We start from the raw sequence: 19,700 nt of genomic DNA, 5'->3' as shown, positions 1-19,700 counted from the left end.
GTGTAGAGGGAAATTTATAGCACTAAATGCCCACAAGAGAAAGCAGGAAAGATCTAAAATTGACACTCTAACATCGCAATTAAAAGAACTAGAGAAGCAAGAGCAAACACATTCGAAAGCTAGCAGAAGGCTAGAAATAACTAAGATCAGAGCAGAACTGAAGGAGATAGAGACACAAAAAACTCTCCAAAAAAAATCAATGAATCCAGGAGTTGGTTTTTTGAAAAGATCAACAAAATTGACAGACCACTAGCAAGACTAATAAAGAAGAAAAGAGAGAAGAATCAAATCGACACAATTAAAAATGATAAAGGGGATATCACCACCGACCCCACAGAAATACAAACTACCATCAGAGAATACTATAAACACCTCTACGCAAATAAACTGGAAAATCTAGAAGAAATGGATAATTTCCTGGACACTTACACTCTTCCAAGATTAAACCAGGAAGAAGTTGAATCCCTGAATAGACCAATAGCAGGCTCTGAAATTGAGGCAATAATTAATAGCCTACCAACCAAAAAAAGTCCAGGACCAGATGGATTCACAGCTGAATTCTACCAGAGGTACAAGGAGGAGTTGGTACCATTCCTTCTGAAACTATTCCAATCAATAGAAAAAGAGGGAATCCTCCCTAACTCATTTTATGAGGCCAACATCATCCTGATACCAAAGCCTGGCAGAGACACAACAAAAAAAGAGAATTTTAGACCAATATCCCTGATGAACATCGATGCAAAAATCCTCAATAAAATACTGGCAAACCGGATTCAGCAACACATCAAAAAGCTTATCCACCATGATCAAGTGGGCTTCATCCCTGGGATGCAAGGCTGGTTCAACATTCGCAAATCAATAAACATAATCCAGCATATAAACAGAACCAAAGACAAAAACCACATGATTATCTCAATAGATGCAGAAAAGGCTTTTGACAAAATTCAACAGCCCTTCATGCTAAAAACGCTCAATAAATTCGGTATTGATGGAACGTATCTCAAAATCATAAGAGCTATTTATGACAAACCCACAGCCAATATCATACTGAATGGGCAAAAACTGGAAAAATTCCCTTTGAAAACTGGCACAAGACAGGGATGCCCTCTCTCACCACTCCTATTCAACATAGTGTTGGAAGTTCTGGCTAGGGCAATTAGGCAAGAGAAAGAAATCAAGGGTATTCAGTTAGGAAAAGAAGAAGTCAAACTGTCCCTGTTTGCAGATGACATGATTGTATATTTAGAAAACCCCATTGTCTCAGCCCAAAATCTCCTTAAGCTGATAAGCAACTTCAGCAAAGTCTCAGGATACAAAATTAATGTGCAAAAATCACAAGCATTCTTATACACCAGTAACAGACAAACAGAGAGCCAAATCAGGAATGAACTTCCATTCACAATTGCTTCAAAGAGAATAAAATACCTAGGAATCCAACTGACAAGGGATGTAAAGGACCTCTTCAAGGAGAACTACAAACCACTGCTCAGTGAAATAAAAGAGGACACAAACAAATGGAAGAACATACCATGCTCATGGATAGGAAGAATCAATATCGCGAAAATGGCCATACTGCCCAAGGTAATTTATAGATTCAATGCCATCCCCATCAAGCTACCAATGAGTTTCTTCACAGAATTGGAAAAAACTGCTTTAAAGTTCATATGGAACCAAAAAAGAGCCCGCATCTCCAAGACAATCCTAAGTCAAAAGAACAAAGCTGGAGGCATCACGCTACCTGACTTCAAACTATACTACAAGGCTACAGTAACCAAAACAGCATGGTACTGATACCAAAACAGAGATATAGACCAATGGAACAGAACAGAGTCCTCAGAAATAATACCACACATCTACAGCCATCTGATCTTTGACAAACCTGAGAGAAACAAGAAATGGGGAAAGGATTCCCTATTTAATAAATGGTGCTGGGAAAATTGGCTAGCCATAAGTAGAAAGCTGAAACTGGATCCTTTCCTTACTCCTTATACGAAAATTAATTCAAGATGGATTAGAGACTTAAATGTTAGACCTAATACCATAAAAATCCTAGAGGAAAACCTAGGTCTTACCATTCAGGACATAGGCATGGGCAAAGACTTCTTGTCTAAAACACCAAAAGCAATGGCAGCAAAAGCCAAAATTGACAAATGGGATCTCATTAAACTAAAGAGCTTCTGCACAGCAAAAGAAACTACCATCAGAGTGAACAGGCAACCTACAGAATGGGAGAAAATTTTTGCAATCTACTCATCTGACAAAGGGCTAATATCCAGAACCTACAAAGAACTCAAACAAATTTACAAGAAAAAAACAAACAACCCCATCAAAATGTGGGCAAAGGATATGAACAGACATTTCTCAAAAGAAGACATTCATACAGCCAACAGACACATGAAAAAATGCTCACCATCACTGGCCATCAGAGAGATGAAAATCAAAACCACAATGAGATACCATCTCACACCAGTTAGAATGGCGATCATTAAAAAGTCAGGAAACAACAGGTGCTGGAGAGGATGTGGAGAAGTAGGAACACTTTTACACTGTTGGTGGGATTGTAAACTAGTTCAACCATTATGGAAAACAGTATGGCGATTCCTCAAGGATCTAGAACTAGATGTACCATATGACCCAGCCATCCCATTACTGGGTATATACCCAAAGGATTATACATCATGCTGCTATAAAGACACATGCACTCGTATGTTTATTGCAGCACTATTCACAATAGCAAAGACTTGGAATCAACCCAAATGTCCATCAGTGACAGATTGGATTAAGAAAATGTGGCACATATACACCATGGAATACTATGCAGCCATCAAAAAGGATGAGTTTGTGTCCTTTGTAGGGACATGGATGCAGCTGGAAACCATCATTCTTAGCAATCTATCACAAGAACAGAAAACCAAACACCGCATGTTCTCACTCATAGGTGGGAACTGAACAATGAGATCACTTGGACTCAGGAAGGGGAACATCACACACAGGGGCCTGTCATGGGGAGGGGGGAGGGGGGAGGGATTGCATTGGGAGTTATACCTGATGTAAATGACAAGTTGATGGGTGCAGTACAGCAACATGGCACAAGTATACATATGTAACAAACCTGTACGTTATGCACATGTACCCTACAACTTAAAGTATAATAATAATAAATAAATTTAAAAAAATAAAATAAAATAAAAGAACAGTTGACAGACAAACACTGCATATTATCAATTAGGACCATGAATAAGAAAAAGTATTTATTCATTCACTCCTTTAATTATTTATTCAACCAATATTCTGAACATCTATAAAACATAAATCATGATGTTAATTGTTGCACATAAGGTGAGAACATGACAGAAATTCAGATAACAAACAAACAATTTCAAAATGAATTATGCATTTTCAATTTTGTTAAGCATGCTGTGAAGGAGAAAAACATGATGCTGTAAGTTCTTGTAACAAGAGGATCTGTTATGGAAGGCTTCTTTTATTCCTGCTTAATCTCTGTTGTGAGCGTGTGTGTGTGTGTGTGTGTGTGTGTGTGTGTGTGTGTGTGTGTGTGTGTGTGTGTGTGTGTGTGTCTGTCTGTGTATATGTACTCTTGGGCTCAAAACAGTCACAAGAATCTTTTACCATGCAAGGGTGTGGCATATGGAATATTGGAGGAAGAAGAAATTTTAAAAATCAGCCTGTCTTTCTATCTTTACTCCTGGGATTTTCCTTGATATTTACTGTTCTATTTACCTTTGTATGATTAAGAACTAACTTATAGTTTGAACTCTCTATCAGAATTCTTCAATTTCGTATGGTAACTGTTAGTTAGTCAATGATCTCTTTAACTTGGGATGCAATTATAAAAAATAAAGAGAAATTATGAAACAACTAATGATTTTCCTGATTCTGGGAAGCAACCTTGAAGGCCTGCTGACACATTCTACTCTCCCTTTGAGAGGGTGAAATCTGAGTGGCCTCTGTGGTCCATCATCTCACAGGCTGTTTTCTTACACTCTTTCCAGCACCATGGCGCCATGGCATTTAGATCAATGAGTGAAATAATTTTGTACATTAATTTTTATTATGGATATGTCAAAGTAGGTTTCTTAAAAATGCCAAAGTAAGTTGGTGTAGAGATAGTTATCAGGAGGGACCTGAGAGGTTATCTTTTTTATCTTTTTTTCCAGAAAATCATAATAAAAAATTAGACAGATGAAATGATTGCTTGACATGAAAATTGTGTGATTTATGGACAAGGTGATGTTGGGATTTTATTCAGGGTAAATAAGCTCAGTCCTTTTCAACATTTTTGTCTTTGAAATTTTCAGTACTCTAAACTATTTCAAAAACATTCTTTAACAAGAATAAAATGCTCAAATACAAAACAAAAATAGGTAAAGAAAAGCAAACATTCTGTTAGAAATAAGTTATTTGGCTTGCTGTTTCTTTCTTCTTCCTACTCCATGGGGCTGCAGTGATCAAGATTTCCTCCTGGAGGAGTGAATTCTTCAGCTTTCAGCATCTGTTAATTTTCTGAATTTTGCCTTTCTTGATTTTATTATGGAGCATTTATGGAGAGAAGCATATCTCACAGTGTCCATTAGGCTAACGCTAGTAGATGATAGATGAAATGTCTAGCAGCTGCACATTATGCCATCTAGCTCTGAACTGGACATCTACAATTCATCCTTCAAAACACATGTGTACATGATTACTGAAGTTACAGATACAATTAAATCTTCACCAGCAGATGTCTGGTGGGAAGGAGCTGGAAAGTGAGAGTGTAGCTGTAGCCAACGATGCTGGATTGGACATTGTAGCTTAAAAAACAGCTATTCTTGGCCATGCGCGGTGGCTCACGCCTGTAGTCCTAGCACTTTGGGAGGCTGAGGAGGACGGATCATGAGGTCAGGAGTTTGAGACTGGCCTGGCCAACACGGTGAAACCCTGTCTCCACTACAAATACAAAAATTACCTGGGCATGGTGGCACGCGCCTGTGGTTCCAGCTACTCGGGAGACTGAGACAGGTAAATCTCTTGAATCTGAGAGGCTGAGGCTGCAGCGCACCGAGATCATGCCACTGCTCTCCAGCCTGGGCAAAAGAGCAAGACTTTGTCTCAAAACAAACAAACAAACAAACAAACAAACAGCTATTCTTTATCTGATTTCCTATTTTAACTGTTTTGTTCATATGGCATCAAAGATAAAAATTCAGATTCTCCCATATCAGCTCTTAGATAATTTTTTTCTTTAAAAGGGCTGATGTCCTTAGAAATTACCAAACTCCAGACAGATGCTCCTATTTTAAACTTGGGGCTTCTTTCTCATTTTCTTTTTTGAGACAGGTTCTTGCTCTGTCACCTGGAGTGCAGTGGTGTAATCTGGGCTAACTGCAACCTGCACCTCCCAGCATCAAGTAATCCTCCTTCTTCAGCCTCCCAAATAGCTGGGACTGCAGACATGTGCCACCACACATGGCTAATTTTTGTACTTTTTGTGGAGATGCAGTTTCACCATGTTGCTGAGGCTGGTCTTGAACCCCTGGGCTCAAACAATCTGCCCACCTCAGCCTCCCAAAGTGCTGAGATTATAGGCATGAGCCACTGTGCCAAGCCTAAACTTGGGGTTTCAATGCATCCTATCATTGTCTGACCCTCTAGGATGCCTGTAACAACTTTACCCATGCCTGCAAAATATGATTCACCATGTATTTTCCTCACTTTGCTTTGTATTCAAGTCCGTTGCCCTCTTGCTGTTCTCTGTTTTATAGATACACTAAATATAAACATTTGTCTATGGTAGATAAGTTTAAAAACTCTTGTAAAAATTTGACATGTTTGTAGAAAACTCTGCCACTCTTTAAACCTACTTCTCAATTTGTTTTGCTTTCAAATTTATTCACATGTAACTGTGGCTAACCTTTCTTACTCTGATAATAATTCCCTTATAGGATTTGCTTTGTGATGAAGGAAGAAGTATCTAAAAGAGCTCCTGAAATGTAGTAGGTGCTTGATGAATAATAGCTGTACCATGTCAGGGTGGAAAGACCCTGAATTTTACTTATGGGTAGATCAGAGATCATAGTATATATCTATGGCTTGCTAGCTACGTGACCTTGGCTGTATTGCTTAGCCTTTATGAGCATTAATTTCCTTTAAGAGCAGGGAATAAACCCTAACTTGTAATGATAATGTATGAATTGGGGAAAATATTTCCAGCAAAAATGGAGTTCACTAAAAATGATATAATCACTATCATCATTCTCAGCTATTCACTTCGGGAACTTGAAATCTTTGTGTTGGCTGTTAAACATGTGATGTGATTTTACTTTTCCACACAACAAAGGTCATGGTAAACTCAGCCTCAGTTGGAGTTTGAAACAATTCAAAGCTGTGGAAAACAATGTGGTACAGGTGTTTTTATCTTTACTCCTGGGATTGTCCTTGATATTTACTGTTCTATTTACCTTTGTATGATTAAGAACTACCTCATAGTTTGAACTCTCAGAATTCTTCAATTTGGTATGGTAACTGTTAGTCAATGATCTCTTTAATTTAATTTAATTGGGATGCAATTATAAAAAATAAAGAGAAATGATGAAACAACTAATGATTTTCCTGATTCTGGGAAGCAACCTTGAAGGCCTGCTGACATATTCTACTCTCCCTTTGAGAGAGTGATGATAGTAGGTGATAGATAGCAGGGCCTCCGGATAGAGGCAACATGGCTGTCAGTATGAACCCTAGCCCCAGTGGTGTGAAATTGAGCCAAATATGTCTTCCTCTCAGCTTCTATCTCACATTCTAAAAATATTAATATTTATTATTTCACCAAATATTTGAGGCCCTACTACAAATGTGGCATTGTTCCATGGCCTGGGGACATATGGCACTAAACATCCCTGCCTTCCTGGACTTTACCTGGGGAGAAGTAGACAACAAACAACCAAATGCATGCTTAACTCCTTTGATAATTAAAACTATGATGAGTAGTATCAAGGAAAAGTATAGAATATGAGGACAGCATTTAGCGGGCACCCAACCTTATTCACTAGAGCGCTGTGGAATATAACAATACTTCTTGCAATAATGTCATGAGGATTAACTGCCACAAAGTACTTAGCAAATGGGCTGGCACAGAGTGAGGGTTCAGAAATTGTTAACTGTTAAAACTATGTTTATTGAAGTCCCAATGGATACTTTGTACAAGGATAAAAGCTCTAATAAGTATAAAAGAAAAATGAATTAGGCTGCAGGCTATGTCCCCTGAGGATTATACAGTCCCACTGAAGAGACAATAGGTCATACAAATATGAGATTAAATGCGCAAGCAATAAACCTCTAGGAATTTCATATTTTAAAATATCAGTTTAGTCTGGAGTAGTCAAAAAATGGTCCCAGAAGAGATGAAATTTAATCTAGGCCCCAAAGAGAGACTTGATTTTTTTTAAAGTTAAAGACTAAAGGGAAAGGCTAATAGTAATGTGTGCCTTCCATCTTTACTCCCTATATAGGTAAGGTAAATTTTAATTGCTCACCTGGTAGGTGATTTGAGGTTATTGCAGCAAATTTAGTGATGTCATAAAAAACTAATCTTTTTCCATTGTATTCTCCATCATTCTCTGAATATTATGGATATTTCTCAAATAAGAAAGCAACAGCAGCTTCAAGCATATTGAAATACAATTACAGTAAATACCAGGAAAATAATAGTTTTGCCTCACTGGCTTAATGGCTTTATATATATATATCTCAGAGAGAAAAAATAGTTTCTGTAAGCACCTTAACAGAAGTCTTCTCACATGTCATTGAACAAAAGGCATTGCATGCACATTTCTAATCATTTGTTGAGGAGAATCAGAGTGCCATGAATGACTTACATACAACATGTTTCATCCCCTTGGTGGGATATATGGTGTTTGGAATATTTTTTTTTAAAAAAAGGACACTTCATCAATATGAGGACAAAAAGAAAAATGACTTTTAGGGGGCTACTAACAGCTACACTTTCTGTTCCTCATTCTTTATCTGTAAAATTTTCTTATATTCATCTATTCTGAGATCCCAAAGAAGAGCTCATTCTCGGTGTATTACTTGCCTGTTCCTCACAAAGCTGAGGATGCTGTCTCCTCTGAGAAAGATTCAGAGTTTTTGCCTCTTGATCTAGGACCCCATGGCATAATCAGCTACTACTCCTCATAGAGCCTTCAGGTACATGATGTTACGTAGAAGTGGCCTAAAAGATGAAACACGTGGGTGAAGCAGGAAAACCTTGTGCTGAGACATGTGACAAACTCATGAACAAGAGTGCATGGCAGCTGTAGACTCAGATTCAGATCTTTGCTAGGAGGAGTGATGATTACATGCTCCATAGCGCCGGAAGGATTGTCAGTTGGCACAAACTGAAAATTAACAAAATGAGACATGAAGAAGGAACTTTTTCATTTGTTGTGCAAAACATCGTTAATTAGGTATGTAAACTCCTTTCACTTATAACAAATTTCCACTCACTACCATATTTGATTGTGCATGTCACAAAGTATGAGTTTATCTTTTTTTTTTTGCAAGTTGCATAGTATGATAGAAAATCCCATACCTCTATGTTTTATCTTTGTGGGATGCTGCCTTAACAGCAAGTCATCTATTCACAGCATTAAATGTTTAGAAGGTATATTGGTGAAACAAGAAATGTTATTCTTCTGATGCTCTATTCTGAGGTTGTTTTATCACAGGACAGCAAGTGGTACAGAAAGGACAAAATCTATTGAGTCAGGTAGGAGACATGGAAGGGAGAAATTTGCAGGCAACATGCAAGTTTAGTGGAGAGAAGGAAAAAAATAGAAATGAGAAATCTTAAGCTTTCTACAGAGAAGAGTGAACTAAAAGTGGTTAGAAAGACACGTTTAAGAAAGTAAATACAAAAGATAAAAAGTCAGAAATTTGCAGAAACAGTGAATTCAGCTGCCCACCATTGGTTAGAGGAAAACTCTAGTTACTTTTAACTCTTATATTTTATATTTTTCTCAATAGTTTCCATATAATCAACACCTAATTTGATGGCCCACTGTCTGTATCTGAATTGTCCCATAAGGCTAAGGAAAGGGGTGGTGCTGATAATCTTTGGTATCTCCAGTGTGAGGAGGGCTGGGAGACTCAAGTGTCTTAGAGAGAGTTCAGCTCCAGCATTTGGGGCAAATTGGAGTAGTTTCGTTTCTTCTCTTTTGAAGTATTTATTCTACTCACACAATGTTTGCCATCAGGAACTCAATGCTTTTGTGTTGGCCTCTCCTCTTCATCAAGTGTGCCCGATATCTTATTTGATCAGGACCCTGATCTCTGGAGTACAATGTTTTGTTTGGCTGGGAGAAACGAGAGCAACCAAATCATGGATAACAAAACAGATATTTTTATAAAACAGAGCAGAAAGTAAATCAGGTCCCCAGAAACCAAGAAACATTTCTTTTTTCCTAGTTCTGTGCAGAGATTTAAATTTTTGACCCAGAATGACTCATTTTTGAAGACTTGGGCACGTTGCATATACCATCGGTGGTGTTGGAGGTGCAGAGAGATAGGATTCAGAAGCCTGGAGCTCTCCCAAATACCTTAAGATGCACAGTTCCGAGGGACAGAGGTAACTTGCTGCTCTTATGGGTTGCCAATGGTGGAGCTGATGCAATTCCACCCTCCAGAGGCCAGGTATTGGATATATATGGATATGATGATTAGGGTCATAGGGATAAGTGTGGTTTTTCCTGCTTCTGATAATATATTTAACGGTGAGCAAGAACAAATGAATACTATGTTTTAAAAAAAGCACAGAAACCACCTTTAGGTAGTCAGACAGGAAGTGATTTAAAAAAAAAAAGACCAACTCAACTATTTCAGTCCTCTTCTTTCTGCCATAAAGTGAGCACCTGTTGTTTCTTTGAATTCACTAAATGCTTTAAACTCATTGATGTTTTTATAAAACTTATGATAACATTTAATAGTGCATTTTAAGTGAGAGTAAAGTCTGGTAAGCAGAATACTTGTTTATGACTTTGAGCTACACAAAGTGCATTTGTTTTTTTGAAATATTGTGTCTAGCACCTAAGATGAGAATACTTCGTATTCCTATGTTAAAAAGCTGTTACCATGAACTTGGTCTAAATTCAAGCTCATCATCCATGAATGCACAAGGATGGATGGAATCAAATCAGGGAGCTGAATTGCAGGAATGTGAACTAAGTAAAAGCTGTCATTCTAGAAAGTTGAGTCAAGAAAACCAGGCCCTTAAGAAATATCCTGTGATTGCGGTGGATTTTCTGGTGAATAAATAAGCTACTGCCGCTAAATATGCCTCTACAATATGCTTGACAGTAAAGAGAAGCAACTGGTGATCTTATGAATAAAAACAGCTACTGTCAGAAAAGTTGAGACACCCTGAAAAGTCAGTGTCCTCAGTTCTGCATTATGACATGTAGCAAATAGAAACATATTATGCTAATAATAGTAGTTGGTGTATTAAGTAATTGCTTTATGCAAAGAAGTTTACACTGATTATCCTTAAGACATTCTTGTAAAGTTAGTACTATTAGTAGCCTCATTTTACACGCAAGTTAACTTACATTTAAGGTTTAGATCACATCGTTTTTCAGCAATAAAGCTGAAATTTGAATTCAAGTATGTTTCATTTCTGGGCCTACACTCTTAACCACTACGCTGGGTTACATATCTAAACACATCTTGATTTTTGATGATTGATAATAATAAATGGATTACTATTGTACTTTGGGATCTTTTGTTGTGTTGTTGTTTAACACATCACTTGCACTTATCCACGTGCGATTACTGGAAGGTGGGCTAAAAGGTTAATTGACTGCAGTCATTTAGTCAATGTTTATGAAAGCAGACTTCCAAGTCCTCTTGACTCTATGTCCCTGGGTCCCTATATTTTGCTCTTTAGCAGGCTTAACCTATGCTTGTAACTTAGAATATTATTTAATATGATGCTCTATTTCTCCCTTTTTTCTTATTGTAATACACGGTATTTCACACTTTTTGACTTAGTTAAACCGAGATATAGTCTCTTTATGCATTAATTTTGCTAGGGCTGTCATAACAAAGTATCACAGGTTGGGTGGCTCAAACAACAAAATTTATTTTCTCATGATTGTGGAGGCTAAAAGTCTGAGAGCAAGGAATCAGCAGGGTTACATTTTTTTCTGAGGCCTTTCTCCTTGGCTTGTAGATGATCATTTTTTTCCTCTTCTACTTGTCTTCTCATTGTCTTCTCTCTCTACATGTCTATCTCCAAATCTCTTCTTACAAGGATAACATTCAGATTTTTAGACCCACTCTAATGGTCTCATTTCAACTTGATCACCTCTTTAAAAAGCTAACCTCCCAATACAGCCACATTCTGAGGTACTGGAGACTAGGGATTCAATATATGAATTTTGTGGGGACACAATTTAACCCACTACAGTTTGGAGGACTCAAACTGCTTGCTGATAGTATAGAATTTTAAAATCATAAACCTCTACTTTACCCTTTCTAACCAAAACAAGTAAAACATATTCAAGTTAAGTGGTTTAAAGATAATACTGACTTTCAAATGGAATGTCAAATTCCTCAAGGGCCATGAAAATGTTACAGAAATTCTTCTTGCCCCTGCCCCACATCCAAATTTTGATTACATTAAAACCCAGACAATTGGCTGTTACTAACTATTCCCATTAGAGCTACTTGAGAGATTTATGAAATGATCTGTTGTTACATCTAAAACAGTTATTTCTGCTAATTAATAATTCATTTAAACTATGTAGACAAAATACTAGCCTGTCTTCAGGACCCAGTAGCAAATTACTAAATCAGGCCTGATTCTACCTTAGTATTCCAAAGATGACAACAGCATTTGTGAACAAATAGTAAAAATGAGTGTCATTTGGTTCTATGTCAGTGACAAAGGCCATGACACTTTTCAGAAAGGCCAAGCAAAATCAGTATTTCTGTATGATTCAAAGTATAGTGTGATAAGAGATAGAGAGAAGACTGAGAAAGGAACAGAACATGAAGAGCATTACGTGTCAAAGATCTTGCACTCTAATATCCAAAATAAATTCACAGGTTGCCTATTCTGTTCTACGTACCATTTGAAGCCCTAAATATTCAACAGCTCTCGTGACAGAAATGATTTCTGGTCTCATGGAACTCAGTATCTCACAGGGAAGACACACAATCCCCAATAGGGGGAGGTCATTTGAAGAATTTCATATAGTTAAGTTACATGATCAGATTTTTAACAATTCCCAAGAATCAGATGTCCCAAGTTTAACTTAGTTGAATTTTTAAATTTAATTCAAATTACTTTTTTTTTCTTGGATAGAAAAGTAAAGATGCACGTTAAGCTTCTAACAACATTTTGGAGGTTAGAAAGCTGAACTCAAAATCATCTCTCCCCATTCTTGTGATACCAAAGAAAATGAGGCTGGGCAGCCGAGACACTAAGTATTCCCATTCTATAACCCTGGCTCCTTCCAGGCTATGTTAATTTGGCATTCCAGGGCTAGCAATAAAGCCCTGGGGTGCTTTGTTTACAAACCAAGGCAAAATAACCTACAGAATATTTTCCTATAAAAAGAATAACTTCAAGAGGTTTTAAACTTTTCCTAATAATACTGACTTTTGAAACTGCCTTCAAAGCAGTTTAAAATAATAAAAGAATTCAGGATAATTATTTTAAGATCCCATATTCATTCAGTGGTTCTCAAAATGTGGTCCCCAGACCGCATCAGTATCACCTGGAAACTTGTCAGGAAAGTACATTTTCAGGTCTCACCCTAAGCTAAATGATCAGAAACTCTGAGGGTAGACACAGCAGTCCAGGTCTAAGCGAGCTCACCATGATATTCTGAGGCTGTTAATGTGCGGAATCACACTTTAAGAATCACTGTATTATTTTGTCCCGATTAATATTAATCACTTTGATCATATCATCTTGTCACTAGCCATCCTTAAGTGACTAAGCAGCTTCTTGAAAGCCACCCTCAGAAAATAAATCATTCTTATCAGTGAGGTTATTTAAGAAAGTATGCTGCATGATATCAAGGTAATTGTAACAACAACAAAAAAAGCAGAAACAGCACAATGGGGTTATTTGGAAAGAGAGAATGATTATTTGAATAAATATATACTCATCAGTCTCACAATATGGCAAGGGAAAAGCTGTGGCCATATAGGTCAAATTTAGTATAAGTAAATTTACATTTTGTTTCCTGACTTATTTTCTGCCAACTTTTTCCCACGGTGTGTGTACAAAAAAAAGCTATCAAGCTGGAGAATCCTGAACAACAGGAATCTTATTTTACACTTCATCATTTATCTTAAGAACATTTTCAGTCCAGGCGCAGTGACTCAAGCCTGTAATCCCAGCACTTTAGGAAGCCGAGGCAGACGGATCACTTGAGGTCAGGAGTTCGAGACCAGCCTGGCCAACATAGTGAAACCCCGTCTCTACTAAAAATACAAAAAAATAGCCAAGTGTGGTAGTGCGCGCCTGCAATCCCAGCTACTTGAGAGGCTGAGGCAAGAGAATCGCTCGAACCTGGGAGGTGTAGGTTGCAGTGAGTTGAGTTTGCACGACTGCACTCCAGCCTGGGTGACAGAGCAAGACTCTGTCTCACAAAAACAAAACAAACCAAAACAAAACATTTTCATTTCTATTACTTTATTATAAACCACCATGGCATACATTTACCTATGTAACAAACCTGCACGTCCTGCACATGTACCCCGGAACTTAAAATAAAAGTTTTAAAAAAGAGTACACCAAAAAAAAATCGCTAATTGGAGAAACCAGTAAGCACAAATTCCTCAAGTACTTCACAAAGTGTAGCATTTTTGCATTGGGAAGCAATTCTACATGGCTGTCCAAAAGAAGCACGCTATTTCTTATAGGCTTTAATAGGTAAACTCTATTAAAATCATTTTTTACTAGTAAAGAATTTCATAATAATTTGGTATTTGTAAAATAGTTACCTTTTTTAAAGAATGAATGACTCTTTTGGAAATGTATTTTTAGGTGCGTTCTTTCAGACCCACAAATTCAGGATGATGGAAAGGAAGACAGTTGTGGTTTTACTAAATAAGTAAATGTGTGGAAGTATTACATAATCAAAGGGGTTCATGTTTCAGTGCAAGTGGCTAGAATCTTAAATAGCTCGAAAGTTCCCTTTCTATTGATTTATATTGAGACAAAAAGCCCTGCTCTATAAACCAGGAAAGAACAAGCATGTAGATGGATAATACAGCTATATTAGCTGCTATGTCAGCAGTTTCCATACTCAGATTAATGCACAAAGAGATTCTCTCTTGACATCTGTTTATGTGCCACAAGCAAGACAAACAAAGGCAATCTACTAAGTAGCATAAATTACACACACATTTCTTGTCTCTTATTACCAAATGGGTTATTGTCACTCTGAAAAAAGGTTAAACATTTTTCTTTAACAGAACAAAAGTCTGGACACCCTCAATAAACATCTCTTGAAATGAAGAACTGTTGTATTTTTATTCTACGTTCTTTGAACGTTATTTCAATTATTTATTAAGTACTCCCCGGCATCGAGGTGTCAAGGAAATAATTTCCTGTGAACTCTCACTGACTCTGTTAAATTCTAATAGATGCTAGAGAGAATATGTTAGCTGTCTTGGAGGAATAACATGCCAGATGCAAAGATTTAATTGTTAAAAAAGATTCAGACCTCTGTCCTCCTCATGCCAATGAAGTGTTCTCATTAGAAAATTAGAAGGGTAGTCTTCCCTCACGTCAGACATGCCTGCTGTTCTACCTTCTCGCACCCTACCAATTAAAAAAATTAAGTAGCCATAGAGATTAGATTGACAGCTACAGAGCAATTTGGGAAAAGTTTGCTGTCAGGTAAACCTGAAACCGGTTTCTGAGACAGTACATGACTCCTTCCTATCTTAGGAAAGTACAGAAAACCATAGTTAATTTGCAGGAAAATATGTTATCAGTTAGAATGACCTGGCTTTTGTGGCACGTCTACCCTAATTAAACATGGATAAAGTATATAATTTGAGGAAATATTTGACTACAATAAGATGACTAGGAAGAATTTGACCTAGCAAGGAAATCAATTGTGTTACTGTGACTCTGAAACTTCAGCCAGGTAGTGTTGGCTATCTAAGTCTGTATGTTAAAAAAGGTGTGACCTGTATCATGTCAGCAGGAACAAAGGCCTTTTAGATTAGGGATGGCTGCCATAGATGAGAGAGGGGGAGAGTGGCCCTTGAGCCAGGGGTTGTTATTCTTTATGGGAAAAGGGGGTTATAGCCTATTGCCACTGAGATGTCTAATGAATATCTCAAATTCATCCTGTCGATAAGTGAACTTCTCTCTCTCCCCACCATTCACTCGCTCTCATTCCACCTGCAGTCCTCTTTATACCATTTGAAGACATCTTCATCCTTCCAGCTGCTCAGGGCAAGCACCTTGGAGGCATTTCTGATTCCTCTCTTTCTTTCATCCAATCTCTCAGGATATTCATTTGGATTAACTTTCAAAATAAATTCAAAGTTCACTGTTATCATCATGGTAGTAGTTACTATCATCTGTTTTAGAAAGCCTAGATCTTCTACCCATACCAACAGACACATAAACACACATTAACAAAAACAAAATGCATTTTTCAAAAACTGAAATCAGATTATGTCATACATCTGTTTTTCCTAAGGTAGGCTTTGTACTGGAGGCTGCCTCTGTTTGGAGTGCCTGACCCTCTGCTCCAGATACTTGCAAGGTGCACTCCCTCAGCTGCTACAAGTCTTTGTTCAAATTTCACTTTCTCAGGGAGGTCTTCTCTGATGCCATTTCAATTCCCTCCTAGCATTCTCAATCTTCTTTGATCTATTTTTTAGTAATGTATACATATTAACATGCCATACAAGTTACTTAGTAATTTTTTTTCTATTTCTTCCACTAGAATGCTTATTTCCAAGTGCTAGTGATTGGGGGCTCCTGTGCTTAGTGATGTAAGTGCCTGGATCAATGACTGGCCTATGTCATTGATTTTATAAATGTCCATAGGATTTTAATAAATGTCAATTGAAAAATAAATACATTTTGTTCTCGTGTCAGTATAGAGGATAATATTCATTATTGGGAATTTGATCTTCAACATAAAATTGAATAAAGAATGCAGTCTAGAACCCAGTGGCTGAAATCATAGTTTTCTCTACTTAAGATAATTATGCCAAATGCACTCATTTAGTTTAATGACTGTATTATTATACTGTGGATTACAGTATAATAATATAATGTATATTATACTATATTATAATGTAGTATTATACTATATAATACTATACTGATCATACTATGTTACAAATCTTAAAATAGAATGTTGAACACACATGCAAACATATAAACAAAAATCTAAGTTTTCATGATAATAATTTTTTAGTTGCTTCCCCATCTAGTTCATGGAACCGTTCATGGAAAGATGAAACTTCAATAGACCCACATAGAATGACCTACATAAGTACTTCAAATATTTAAAAAAAGAAACTGAAGAAAAAGATTACATTAAACCCTTAAGTTTCTACAGCTGCCTAAGATGAGTTTTTAGGCTCATTAGAAGTTTATTAAATGAGTCAATTTTATATTTTCTATAATGCTTTCTTCAAAACTTTTATTGTGTCATATGCTTTTAATCCATAGTATAATAATATAGTTATTAAATTAAATGACTGCATGAGGCATAATTATCTTAAGTAGGGAAAACTATAATTTCAGCCCCTTGGTTCCAGGCTGCATCCTTTATCCAATTTTATGTTGAAGATCAAATTTCCCTTTGCTGTGAGCTAAAGTTCTTGACCTATCCATTTTGTAGCTTTAGAGAACTTGCCAGGACACTATAGGAAAGAGCCACTAAAAAAGAAAGCATATCATTTAAGAGTAGCTGAATTGTGTTGTATTAGATGATTATGATGTTTTTGAGTATCCACCCTGGAAACATTCTCTCTAAAGTTATCTTATTTTCATGAAATGTGCCAACCAGTGATGTAATTAGGCATAAAGAGCAGAGAGCCACAAGAAGACCTTTGTAACACGCTGGAAAAGTTGTAGCAAGGTTAAACCCCAGCCCAGGCATCACTGTAAATCAAGGCACACATTTCGAAGGAAAAGAAACTTGACAATGGAAAAGAGCAGGTGCACATTCCTTTGCCTTTAACAATCTCCCCCTTGTGGCCAGAGTGTGAATAAGCACATGAGCTGTGACCTTGGACATGACTTTCTTTCGAGTTCAATGGCAGTACCTCACCTAAATCGATCATGAGTTCCTCTCTGTAAAGTAAACTTGGTGCCTGTAAAACTTAATTTACTCAATTAGCAAATGTCAATCACAACTTTTGGCAAAAGTGCGTGCCCATCCCACAGCTGACTAGAACTTACTCTTTTAAGAGAATAAGATCTGGATATATACTCCTCCCAGAGCTACCAGACCTGTAAAGTGAAGAGAGCTCCTGTCTCAAAGAAGGTTGTGGGAATTAAATGCAAAGTGCCTAGAACAATGTTGCATGTGTAAATGCATAATAAATACTCACTATTCATCTTTACTGCCAATTTGTGGAAAAGTGTTGTTTTTTTTTTTTTTTTTTTCCAGAAAACCCTTTGGACTAGAGCCTCTAATCAAAAGAACAGAAAGTGTCAGACTAACTAAAATTCCATTACACAATAATGTACATTACAGACAAACCAAGTTCTGATCTAGAAACAAAAAAGTGTTTGTTTTGGGGGTAAAATGCATGAAAATCTCCTATAAATGAAACTTTATTTGGATCAAGTAAAGATGCTGGATGGAACTCAGAAGATTAGGCAAAGTCTGTAATATCAGTTGGTGCTATCAAAACATTATGCATCAGATCATAGAAAAATATATTGCTCTTTTATTTCATTTAAATTTATTAAGCACTAAAAAAATCATAAATAAATATTCAGACCCATTCAGCAATTTGATTTAAGATTATACTAATTAGAAGGATTTAAATACAAGTCAAGTCTGCTTCATTGTTTGATGAACTAATAAAAATCCATCTGGACTATGGGCATGATAACAAAATTAAAGATACATATCAGCATCGAAATGAGCACCTAGATACCAGAAGATTAATATCTTTCAACTCCTGCTTTGTCGAATTATTCACATCTCTGTAGCCTTTTTATAATTTCTTAGAGCTTTAGAAAGGCTTAATAGTTGAGAATAATACATGTGATAGAATGAAATAATCCAAATGTGTATTTCTTGTTTTATAGACAATGATCTCGCTATGTTCAATTTGCCAAGCTTTTATTGAGAAACTAAGTTCTGTGCTAAGGGGGCATTGGTAACACAGAGATGAATAGCATATGGCTCCCATCTCCAAGGAGATGAGAGAGACATGCAAAAAAAATAATTAAAATAGCAAGTGGCATATGCAATTGAAGAAATATTTGCAGGGAGCATAGGCTGTAAAAATGCTGTCTCTGAGTGAGAAAGACAAGGGATATTTAAGCAGAAGAATGATAGTTCCTGGGAAGACTAAGAACATTTTATGAAGACAAAGAAAAAAGAGCTTTGCAGGAAATTGTACAGTAGCAAGAAGCAGTCAGCTACATTGGGAAGTCTTCAAGCAGTTCTGCTTGGCTGATACACAGTTTGATGCTTTTGCCACTGTCACACCTTGGATTTTACATAACTAAAATAAAAACTGTTTTGATTCTTAGTTCTGACATTTCCCAGCATACCTTGTCATTAAGTCCTGTTACTTTATACCCAAAGGGTCTGGATAACTTTACACCAAAAGAAGAACATACAGACACTACTGTTCACATAAAAATGAACCATAAAACACAATGATTACATAATATTCTCCCCAATTTCTTTTATGACATTTAAAATTTGTACAGTAATTTGTCTAATTTCCTTCTGGTAAATACTATGCAAGTTTGATAAATTTTTTGAGTTTCTTTTGCCTAGCTTTCATTCTACATCCACATTGAATTCTACATTGAATCCATTGAATACTGAATGAGTAAAGTGGTTATAGGTAAATGTATAGTGTATTCTGGATGGAAAAAAATAGCTTGCTATTTTTACATAGTATACTTTTGTACCTCACCAAGGCTTTACACCTTTGGAAGAACAAGGGATTAATACTCTGAGTAAAAATATTGACGGCCTCAAGTATATTAAAAGCTGCAGAGACAGAAGGTAATAAATATTGTTAAAATGCTTCATAGTCAGCAGGTAAAAAACTAAGCTGGACATGGAAAATATAAAGAAGCATTTATAAGAGTAAGTGAGACATACCCTGAAATTTCCAAAACTGTATAGAAAAAATCCAGAGACTGGGTCAAAACTATTACTCATGTAAGGAAACAACTAAGGGAATTAACTGTTAATTTAATACCATTTATACTTATATGCAGGAAGTCTTAAATAATTCAAGCCACATATTTTTTTACAGCAACAGGAAAGATGGAAGCAGCAATGAAAATGTATTCCAGGGCTATTATACAAGAAAACCTCAAGAACTTTAGATACCTTTGATCCTCAGAAGAATAGTGTGAGGTGGGTGCCGTTGTCCCTATAATTCCAGTATGAAAAATGAAATATAGACACCTTAAGTACTTTGTCTCTGATCATGCATATAGTAAACAACAG

At 36.6% G+C, this 19,700-nt stretch overlaps 1 long non-coding RNA gene across 5 annotated transcripts in view; it reads right to left on the bottom strand.

Moving 5' to 3' along the window:
* The window catches only part of LOC114676434 (uncharacterized), a 587,559-nt gene that overhangs the window by 245,362 nt on the left and 322,497 nt on the right, over nt 1-19,700 (bottom strand). The window contains exon 7 of one of the 5 annotated variants that reach the window (XR_013414576.1): nt 7,154-8,227. The exons of the other annotated variants lie outside the window; for them this stretch is intronic. This is a non-coding gene — a long non-coding RNA (uncharacterized LOC114676434). Of the gene's footprint in view, nt 1-7,153; nt 8,228-19,700 lie in introns of those variants that run through there. 5 annotated transcript variants of the gene reach the window in all.

This window comes from Macaca mulatta, chromosome 2 (genome assembly GCF_049350105.2).
Source record: "Macaca mulatta isolate MMU2019108-1 chromosome 2, T2T-MMU8v2.0, whole genome shotgun sequence".
In the NCBI taxonomy this organism is placed as follows: Eukaryota; Metazoa; Chordata; class Mammalia; order Primates; family Cercopithecidae; genus Macaca; species Macaca mulatta.
Note: the sequence above shows the minus strand (reverse complement) of the source record. Positions and strands in the feature narration are given on the sequence as shown.